The following is a 10,286-nucleotide window of genomic DNA, read 5'->3' on the forward strand; positions in this document are numbered from 1 at the left end:
TATTAAATTAAAGGTCTTTGAGTCTTCTTGCCATCGCCGCCAAGATTGTAAATTTTGGAGTTCAGAGTCAAAAGTTATAACTCTCCTAAGACGGACTAATACTGTAGGAATTTCAGGCCTGGGTGACAACTGCTGGAAACCTGGGCTTGGTACCGCAGTGGCGCAACGCGCCACCATCGCACCAAGAACAAGCCTCAGTAGTTTGGTCCCTAGCGCGGTGCATCACTATGAGGTGTGCAGGGTTTTCAAGCCTATTTTCCAGAACCTAGAAAATATAGCCTTGGCGCTGTAAGGGCGCGACGTGCCACTATCGCGCCAAGAACATGCCTTAGTAGTTTGGTCCTTGGCATGGCACGCCACTAACGGGTGTGTAGGTGTTAGGACTAATCGACCTGGCACTGCAATGGCGTGACGCGCCACTATCGCGCCAGGAGCGTTTTCAGCCTATTTTTCAGAATTTTGCAGAAAGGGCAATTTGGGAATTATCCCAAATTATATATGTATCAGCCTTAGCATGTTTTGGGACCATTTTCAATCCCTCATTCTCTCTCTAAAATGCCCTAGCAATCCCTCTCTCCTTCTTCTTCTTCTTCTTCTTCTTCTTCTTCTCCATTTCCAACAAGGAATTGTTCCAAGAGCTTCAAGACTCCAAGTTTCCATTGAAGACCCAACAATAAGGTTTCTTCAAGAATCTATTCTAAGGTATGTAAGGCTACTCAAAGCATGGGTTGAGTCCACCCATGTGCCCTACTCTTTTTTGAGGTTAGATGTCCATGAGAATGGAGTTTCTTGATATGGTTTATGTTTGAATGAATCTTGTCTCTATTAATTTGATTCTTATTGTGTTGAAGTTGTTGAGCTAAGAATTTCAGAAAAACCTTTATGTTAGCATGACTGGATGGAGATGGTTTTTTAATACGCTAGGTTGATTTCCTTAACCATGTGATAATGTTGAATGTGTCAATTTCCTTAAATATGTTATTCCTCTTGAGTTGTTAGTTTGAAATTCTTAGAGTTGTGTTGAGTCCTAAGGAGGTGATAAATGAGGAGAGGAATGGTTTGTTATGTTTGTGAGATGTTATAAATGCATATCTAATTTAGGCTTGAATGAGTCGATTTGAGGATAGAGTTGACGAGTTGGCAAGGTTCTAAACGAGACGTGCCATTGTGACTTGAATAAGTTAAATTGAGGTTAGAGTTGATGAGTTGGCAAGGTCCTAAATGAAACTAGCCGTGAGGGCTTGTTTGAGATGATTGGAGGGATTCTTATGAGCATGGATTCATGGGAGGAGTATCGAGCACCGAAGAGGGTGAGAGTATAGTCCATACTTGAACCCAGAAACTACGCCGCCAATGTAGGTAGGGATGGAACCGTTAAAGTCGGATGCTTCCCAGGGGATCGAACCTTTAAAGTTGGATGTTTTCCCATTTTATTGTCCTGAAATGATAGGACTTGACTAATTGATGGAATCCATGATTAGGAAGGCGTTCATTCCTTGACAAGGTATGGACGGACGTGGCAACACCGTTTGATTATTGTACTATCACTGGCTCATAAGTGATGGTTGTACGATAAGAGAAACTCTCATTTAGGTCTTGATAGTGCTCCGAGTCAGTTGAGTTGAGTGGCATGTGATTTGGTCCTATCTAAACCATTTCTTGTTAGACTTAGGACCGTTGAGTGAGTTGTCACTTCTTTATGAGTTGAGGTTTCCGAGTTGGTTGATCCTTTTCTGATATTGTTTTATTCGGCCTTTTTACATACTCGTACATTCCATGTACTGACGCCATTTGGCCTGCATCGTTTTATGATGTAGAGACAGGTACCAGAGATCATCAACCGGCGCACCATTGAAGATCCACACACTCCCAGTTAGTTGGTGAGTCCTCCTAGTTTCTAGAGGATGTTGAGTTTCTTGTATAGTTTTGTATTGTTCCCTTTTATTTTGAATATTGGTATCCATGGGCTTGTCATTGGCACCTCCTAGACTTTGATAGAGGCTTCATAGACTAGAGTGTGGGGAGGTTGGACTGTTATTTTGAGAAGTCTTATCATATCTGTTTTGTTGAGTTGATAGTGTGACTGAATCAGGTGGTTCACTTGAAGGCCAGAAATGGCTTTCGAGTGCCGTTCACGTCTAGGGTACCCTCCCGGGGCATTACAGGTGTTAAGGTGGGTGTGGGTGGGTGTGGGTGGGTGGCTAGGTAGGTGGGGGGTATAGGTGTGGGTGGCTGGGTGGGTGGGGGCGTGCAATGCGAGGAGCCTATCCTTACAGTTTATCACTTTCGCACTTGTACTCCTTTTGTTGAGTCTCGAAAGTTTAGTTTCCTAATAGGTGCGGTGCGAGGCTCATCTCATGGTCCTTTCTAGAGCTAATTTTGCTTTGCATTTTAATCCATCATATGGGTCTTTTCTTTCCGTTTTTGGCTAGAAATCAACCTAATTATGTATATTAGATCATCAAATTATATCCTTAATAAACACAAGGATATTCAAAATATTATACTCAAAACTTAGCTACAATATGGGACAAATATGATTTTTGAATGCATAAATACACTCTAGATCACCACCCCACACTTAGAAATTTTGTTTGTCTTCTAACAACTCATCATATCCTCTATAGACCCAATATTACATCATCATCAGTTGGATAAGGTTACCCACAAACTCTGATTCACATGGATAGTTTAATCATGATCTGGAGTTTTCTCATTGACATACAACTTTCACAAAGATTGTTTAATCATGATCAAGACTTTATGGATTCAAACACAACTTCAAACTCAAGACTTATCATGCAAGCATCACAACTACTAGACTGTCTCTTTATCATATATATAGGACCAACATGCTAAGATGCAACCACTGGAATCATCAAGTTACAAGTTCTTACTGTCAAGGGCCCTCAAAGTCAAAAAAATTTCCATCTATCACTCATCAGAAGTATAGTATCAACATGGCCTGATCATATCAAGTCTCTCAATCTAGAAAGAAATTGAAGAAACATAAAAACATACTATAGATTTGCTAATAGTATATTACTAAATCAATTAAAGCATAAAACTGTAAGATCAAAATGACATTTTTGGGTTGTAATGTCGGCGAACGGATGGGTAGGAATTATTTAGTTACAAATAATGACTACTCTTTCCTATGCACTTTAAGACACTGCATGATTAATAAAATTCTTCTTTCTCAGTTTACCTTACTTTTAACTTTCTATGATACTTTTCCATTTTCAGTTCCCTGAAATTATTTTCCTTTTCTTTACTATTTAGTTCCTATAAGGACGCTTTTCACTCTTTTTTTTTCTTTTTTGTCATAATTATCAGTTTTTTTATAGTCAAGTCATATAAGAAATTTTTCTTTTTGTTCTCATCTTTGTTTCCACCAAATATAGATATTTACATAACTTAGGCACTACTTTCTATTCCTCTTTACCACATAATCATACTTCTCTAAGTTTATTCACATCTTTTTTTCTCATCTCTCTTTCTATCTCTAAGTATTTAAACTCAAAGTGTATTTAGGACTTTTGGATTAAAATCTGAGGTTAACCAATAAAAATGAATTAGGCTACATATTATTGCTATCAACGAAATAGGCTTATTGGCTTCAAAAGGGCTAAGTAGGAAACATGTATAGGTAGGTATCACAATATAGTCAAAAGTTTAGATTTGAAAAACAAATGCCTTGATTATAGAAAACATTAAGTTTAATTTTTTACACACAATGATAAGTTCTAGATGTCTTAACATGAATGAATGCACTAACTCTCAACACACATGACATATGACACATTAACAATTTTGAGCTTCATTAAGTAAGACTCCAGCCTTTACAACTTACACATTGAATACTATCCATTATTAAGCCCTATTTTTGTTTTTATAATCTTATTCTAGATAGTATATGAGTCTACACTTAAGAACTTTTATCATCTTATATTTTTCTAAAGAATAAACTCCCATGAAGCCTAGTAAAATTCTTTATTTAGAGTATGTTTCTACAATTGGACTACATTATTTTAAAATTTCTAAGACTTTAAAAAAAACTAAGCTAATCCTAAAAATCTAAACAATAAAATTCTTCTCAGTTGAAGCAGACTATCCTTAGAAAAAGTACAAAAAATTGAGTCCAAAATAAATAAATAAAAAATCTATGAATAATAGCAACATAACTTACGACTCATTAATATATGCAAATATCATGATTTAGCACAAAATATCTAATCATAGAAATCTGACAGTTATAAGTTTTGACAAAAAATAACAAAATGCAAACATCTCCACAATATCATAAAAGTGGTACAACTTTTTATAAAAACTATACAAGGGAATGAGAGAGGAATAAGCCATATAACATATAAGAAAATGAAATATAAAGGGAAATATGCAATGTTTCCTTTACCCCACACCAATATCATTGCATTGTCCTCAATGCTTAAATCAAGACAAAATAAAAAGTGAGGGTAAGAGAACAAATTACTCCCTATTATTCTCATACTCCGTCCTGGATCTTATGCATTGGACTCCTTATTAGAGTCCCCCTAAATTAGCTTATCCTCTGTGGAAACATCATCATCTAGTGGCGCCTTGAAATCTAGGCCAATACGGTATAATTTGTGAGCACTGGCACTAAGTGGATAATCATGATAGAGCTGCTAAGTCTTTGCATCAGTAGGAGGGCATCCTTTACAACTCATTTTTAGCGTAGCTATGCCATACATATGGCTACGATAGTTATCTATTCGAGCATTGTGCTCGACTGCAGTAAGTGCCCGCTTATGCCGAGTATAGCTCATTTGATATTGTCACACTTATGCGTCTTGTGTTCTTTGGTAGTCTAACATCCATATCCTCTTCCTCAATTCCATAGCCCCTCAAAAATGAGTCATCAAATTGTCAAAGCCGAGCTTAACACCTTTGTGTACATTAGATCTCTTTATCAAATTATTAAGCACTGCCTCCATATTAATTGGGATCCCATCTATCAAAGTATAATCTAGACACCTTATCTCAAGTGATGTGTATCCCAAAAATAAGAAAGTTACAAACTATGCATAGCCACACTTTATGTTTCAAGCTATGCATAGCCACACCTTGGCTTCTCTATTCAAGTTAGCAAAAAGGAAAGTATGATGTATCTTCTTCACCTTATGGTGAGTCCACCTTACCATGGATTGAGGGCCGAATAGTGTTTGACAAATCTCTCGATATGGCAATTTTTTATTCAATATGTTTAATGGGGTTGTGTCCTCTATAGGCGTATCCAAGAGCTAACATAAGGCACAAACTATGAACATGATGTTTCAATCTCGGATAGGAACTTTGTGGTTTTGAATCCTAGAGTTCTAATTGGCTTAGATTTCACTTAAATATTCAGATTGCATTTATAATTAAGTCCATCCCTAATTCATGAATTCTATTAAGGATACTAGTGAATTGGGCAGCCATGCTATCTCTGTACATCCTTTAATTGGGATAGTATCTTGCCTCGTTATGTCTTCTAAACAATTCCTTACTTTCATCTTCCTCAATATAACTAGTGGCAAATATTTTTGAGGGTGCATATGGAGTATATGGGTTAACTCAAAAAGGCTGTCAAGTCTTTGTTCTCTTGGGGCTCCTTCATGAAGACCCAACTTTGTCATTACCTTTACCTTGTTTTGATTTCATGTACCTAATAATTATCCAAAAGTCTTGTCAAATTTTAGGTTTAGTGTCAAGACCCAATTTCTTAGGTCACCATGACACCTACCCTAACCCACCAATAGGTAAGCCTAACCCCTAGCCAGAAGAAATGAAATATCAAGCACAAGATGAATAAATAAAAAAGTAGAAGGTAAATGATAATGAGAAGAAAGAGAAGAACTAAAATAAAATATAAGGAATCACCCCAAGACCTGACATCAATCAGTAATCGAGCCTATAATTAAATAGAAGTACGAGGCTTTTAAAATACAAATATAAGGACAGACAGTCTTCGAAAGAAAGTAAAGACTAGTCCTACCCAAAAATAGATGGAAATTGGAAAATTCAGATGCCAGGAGCTAACCCAATCTCCGAATCAAAAGTTGTTCCGTACTAGTTCAAATCAACAATGATAACCTGCACTATGATCTGTAAGATGCAAAAATATAGTATAAGTACCAAATGAATGGTACTCATTAGGCATAAGGCGATCGAGTTCCACGGATATGGAAAGAATAGATAACATGTAAGAAGGTAAATACAACACAAGTAACTAATCAAGAGCTAACAAATTATCACGACCCGACTTATGGCCTAGTCGTAACGCACCGATCAAAACCCTGAAGGGCTCCAATCAAGCCTCTTGACATATCATTAAGCATACATAAATAAGTAAATGCGGAATAACATAAGAAGAGTCTAAAACATGATCATAAAAGAAAGGTAAACTTGACTACACAGACTCCACAACATGGGTCTAAAAATGCCTTTACTACATAAGACGGGTGGGGACTAATACATGTCCCTAGCTCACCCTCAATAGAATGAATCAATTCTTTAGAAAAGAAACAATTCATAACTAGTCTTCAATAGATGAGGAATCACCAAACTCTGCCGATATAAAAGCTCAACTAGCAACGTGTGGGAATATGATCCTCATCCCTTATATTATGAGATAATGTAGGCAACAATATGCATTAGTATTCGAATGTAATAAGTATGTGGCATAAAATGAAAAATAAATCATAGGATGCAATGATTAAATAACGTATATAATAAAAGAAGATAAGTAAAGTCATCAGAAAACCATAATGATCAAAGCATTTAAAAGAAATATTGAGATCATAAAAGAACAGAATGAAATATACATATATATGGGATAGAACCATAATTGACAATAAGACCATGAGATCTATAACATGGAATACCGATGTCTACTCATACAATGAAAGAAAGGAGAATCTACTTGCCAAGGTAGACTTTACCCCGCTAGGTGGATCATGTATATACTCTATATGTGGAACCATTAGCTAGGTCATAAAGGAAATTATATGGTGGTACGTAGTTATGATACAAGAGATTTTATATAAGGACCCCGTAGGTCGATCCCCCACCTCAAGTCATCATTCAGTACTAAGTCAAATCCCATAAAATACATAACATTGTAATCATACTTAGCATATATCATAAATTTCATAATTTGTAGAATAGCTCATTATCATGTCATACTTGCAATGGAAGTATCAGCCTTTCAACATTACAATATCATACTTGCATAATTCATGTCATTAGGTTACTAGGTCACCAACATAGGGACCAAAGTCACCTTTCTTCATAACTTGCATGGAAATCATAGCTTGACTATAATTGCAATCCATGATCATAATTCATACTTGAATTTAGAGTAAAACTTATATACATAGTCAATTTGAATAAAAACCATGAGAATACTTTGAAATCATTGAACTTTATAATCATACGTCATGTAACTCATCATTGAAAATAGATTTATGCATGGACATTCATAATTCAACATAAGATCATGCAATTTATGTAGAAACATACTTATAATGATCTCTTATATTGATTAAAAATATAATTGAACAGCCCAATACAATTCATCAAACTATGATTACAAATCCAATTGAAATTAACAAGATTTTGAGTAGAAACCTTGGGACTCCATAGGTGAAAGGAACCCATGGATCAGTCCCTACATACCTTGAATGGATTTGACCTTGAAATGTCAGAAATGAGACTTGTTCTTGAAGAAAATCTAGCCAAAATTTGATGAAGATGATGAACTCTTGAAGGAACCTTGAGAAATAAGTCTTAAAGTTATTTTGGAGTTATTGAGGTAATGAAATAAATTAGGAGTATTTAGGACAATTACATAATAAATCTAGTCCCAAAAACGTCCACATACATTACTGAAAGAGTAGAGAGATGACCAAATTACCCTTCATTTAGTTAAAACTGGCACCCTTCACGAATCATCACCATGGATCGTCAAAGGCACCACGGTCTGTGGTACCATCCGTGGTAAGAGTCTTTACATATTTTAAAAGAGAATTTGGGAGGCTGCCCACTACGAAACACACCGCAGCCCTTGAAAGTCACCATGGTCTATGGTGGTTTCCTTGGACAAACATTCTCGGGACTTGTAGGGATAGTTTTAGGACCTCCTTAATAGAGACCATGACAGTTTGTGAATGTCATTACGGTCTGTGAATAATGGGCATGATGTAGGACCTTTTGCGACCCAACATAGAGCCTATTCATAACATGACGATTGAAACCCCAAAGGGCTCCAACTAAGCCTTTGGTCATATCAAAAAACATACATAAGGTAAAGTAAACTGCGGAAATATCATAAGAGAGTCTAGAATATGAAATATACTGAAGAATGTCACTTGACAACATAGAATCAAAACATTTGTCTAACTAGATGCCTCTACTCATGAACATGGGCAGGGGCTAAGACATGTCCCTATCTCACCCTCATAGTAAAAAAAATAATTGTCTTTTAAAAGTAAGAAAACAACAACTAAAAACTATTCCTCGATAGATAAGGACTCACCACAACTCCTTTGATAAGCAAGCTCAACTAGCCATATGGATGAATACGATCCTCAATCTCAACCCCTACATTATGAGATAATGTAGGCAACAATAAGCATTAGTACATTTGAATGTACTAAGTATGTGGGTATGGTATGCAATATAAATCATAAGATACAATGATTTAGAATATTTATGATAAATAGGATAAGTAAAACTATGAGGAATACCATAATGATCAAAACATTTAAAAGACATAACCGAAGATCATAAAAAAACATAATACTCATATACATATATGAGATAGAAACCATAACCGACAATAAGACCATGCGAGCTATAACATAAAATTCCGTTGTCTCCCCATACAACAAAGAAACGAGGAATCTACTTGCCAAGGTAGACTCTATCCCTTTACGCGGGTCATGTACATATCCTATTTGTAGATCCACTAGTTAAGCCATAAGAAAACCTATGGTGGCACGTAGTTTATGGGACATGAGGCTTCTACTAAGGCTTTTGGTAGGGCCCCCACCTTAGTTTCTCTTGGTGCTAATTCAAATTCCACGGAATATAGACATAACATAGTAATCATAGTTAACATATCATAGACATGATCATAGGTTTGAAATTCATAGAGTAGCTCATTTTATAACATAAGTGCAATATGAGTATTGTCCTTCCACATTACAATTCATACATACATAATTCATATCGTTAGTCCTTAAGTCACCATAAAGGGCCCTAAGTCACCTATCTTCATAAAGGGCAGCCCAGTGCACTAAAGCTTCGCTATGAGCAGGTTCCGGGGAAGGGCCCAACCACAAGGATCTATTGTACGCAACCTTACCTTGTATTTCTGTTAGAGGCTGTTTTCTAGGATTATAATTCATACTTGAATTTAGGTTAAAACTCATATACATAATCAATTTGATTAAAAACTATGAGAATACCTTGGAAACATTGAACTTCATGAACATAATGCATATAATTCATCATGGGAAATAGCTCCATGCATGGGCTTTCATAATTCATCTTGAAATCATGTAATTTACGTAGAAACATACTCATAATAATCATAAACAATAATTTAAAATGAAATTGAAGTAGCCCAACACAGCTCATCACAATTGAAGTTCAAAAGTAATGAGAATTTGAGATTAAACCTTGGACTGCATGAGTGCAAGGGACTCATAAATCAATCCACATATACCTTGATTGAATTTCGACGTCAATTTGAGAGAGGAGACTTGATCTTGAATAAACCCTAATCAATTATTGAAGAACTCTTGAAGAACCTTGGGAGAGAAGTCTAAAATTTGTTTGGGAATTAATAGAACAAAATAAGGAGTTTAAGAGTATTTAGGATTCAATTCGTAATGAATCTAGTCCTTAAAAATGTTCATATACATTATTAGAATATAGGGAAAATATCAAACTACCCCTCATTAAAATTCTAATTGGACAACCCTACTACTTGAGTGTACGGGTCGTAGATATAGTGACGAGTTGTCATTACAACTCGTCCTGCAGGTCCTGAGAAAGGCTTGAAAATTGAGCCTCGGTACTTTTGCTATGAGTCATGTTTTGACACGCCGTCTTCTCTACGGGTCAGCAAAATAGCTCATCTGGTAGGTCTGAAAACCTGTAAGTTAATAGTCTCTAAAGTTTCATCATGAATTATTTCTACGAGTCATAAACCTCTCTATTATTCTCCCTGTTGAGTCGTAGAAGAAACTCTGAGGGTC

Source organism: Solanum dulcamara, chromosome 5, assembly GCF_947179165.1.
Source record: "Solanum dulcamara chromosome 5, daSolDulc1.2, whole genome shotgun sequence".
Lineage (NCBI taxonomy): Eukaryota > Viridiplantae > Streptophyta > Magnoliopsida > Solanales > Solanaceae > Solanum > Solanum dulcamara.